This window comes from Carex rostrata, chromosome 28 (assembly GCF_964058835.1).
Source record: "Carex rostrata chromosome 28, lpCarRost1.2, whole genome shotgun sequence".
Lineage (NCBI taxonomy): Eukaryota > Viridiplantae > Streptophyta > Magnoliopsida > Poales > Cyperaceae > Carex > Carex rostrata.
Window position 1 is genome coordinate 3,013,595 of NC_135945.1, and position 1,542 is coordinate 3,015,136.

The following is a 1,542-nucleotide window of genomic DNA, read 5'->3' on the forward strand; positions in this document are numbered from 1 at the left end:
AGATAATACGGCATTTACAACACTAACACAATACTCCAATTGAACGTGTATGGGGCACACTTGTACTGTCTCTATATTGCAAGATAATAGGACATTTATAACCCTAATACAACACTCCAATTGAAGGTGCTTGGGGTACTCTAGTAGTGTATCCAGATGCAAGATAATGGAGCATTGAATACAACACCAATTGAATGTGTTTGGAACACTCCAGTAGTGTCTCCTTATGCCAATATAAAAGGGCGTTTTCAACCCTAATACATCACTCCAATTGAAGGTATTTGGAACAATCTTGTAGTGTCTCTATATGGCAAGATAATAGACATTTACAACATTAATACAACACTCCAGATGAAGGTGTATGGGGCACTCTACTAGTGTCTCCAGATGTCAAGATAATATGGCATTTACAACCCTAATACAACACTCCAATTGAGGGTTTTTGGGGAACTCTTGTACTATATTACAAGATAATAGCGCATTTACAACCCTAATACAACACTCCAATTGAAGGTGTTTGGGACACACTAGTACTACCTCTATAAGGCAAGATATAGCATATTTACCACCCTAATACATCACTCCAGTTGATGGTGTTTTTAGCACTCTACTAGTGTCTCCGGATGTGAAGATAATAGGGCTTTTACAACCCTAATACAACACTCCAATGGAACGTGTTCGAAGTACTCTAGTAGTGTCTCAAGAAGACAAGATAATAGGGCATTTACAACCCTAACACAACACTTTAATTAAAGGTGGTTGGGATACTCTAGTTGTGTCTCTATATGGCAAGATAATTGGGCTTTTACAATCCTAGTACAACACTCAATTGAAGGTATTTGCAGCACTATAGTAGTGTCTCCAGATGACAAGATAATAGGGCATTTGCAACACTAATACAACACTCCAATTGAAGATGTTTGGGGCACTCTTGTACTGTCTCTATATTGCAAGCTAATAGGGTATTTATAACTCCAATACAACACTCCAATTGATGGTGTTTGGGGGACTCAAGTACTATCTCTACATGGCAAGATAATAGGGCATTTACAACTCCAATTGAACGTGTTTGGGGCATTGTTATACTGTCTCTATATTGCAAGATAAAAGAGCATTTACAACCCTAATACAACACTCCAATTGAAGGTGTTTGGGGCACGCAAGTAGTGTCCGTACAATACAAGATAATAGGTCATTTACAACCCTAATACAACACTCCAATTTAAGGTGTTTAGGGCACTCTAGTAGTGTATCTATATGGCAAGATAATATGGCATTTACAACCCAAATACATCACACTAATTGATGGTGTTTGGAGCACTCTTGTAGTGTCTCTACAATACAAGATAATAGGTAATTTACAACCCCTAATACAACACTCCAATTGAAGGTGTTTGGAGCACTCTAGTAGTGTCTAAAATAGTATGATAATATGGCATTTACAACCCTAACATGACACTCCAATTGAATGTGTTTGGACCACTCTAGTAGTGTATTCAAATGGCAAAATAATAGGGCATTTACAATCCTAATACAACACTT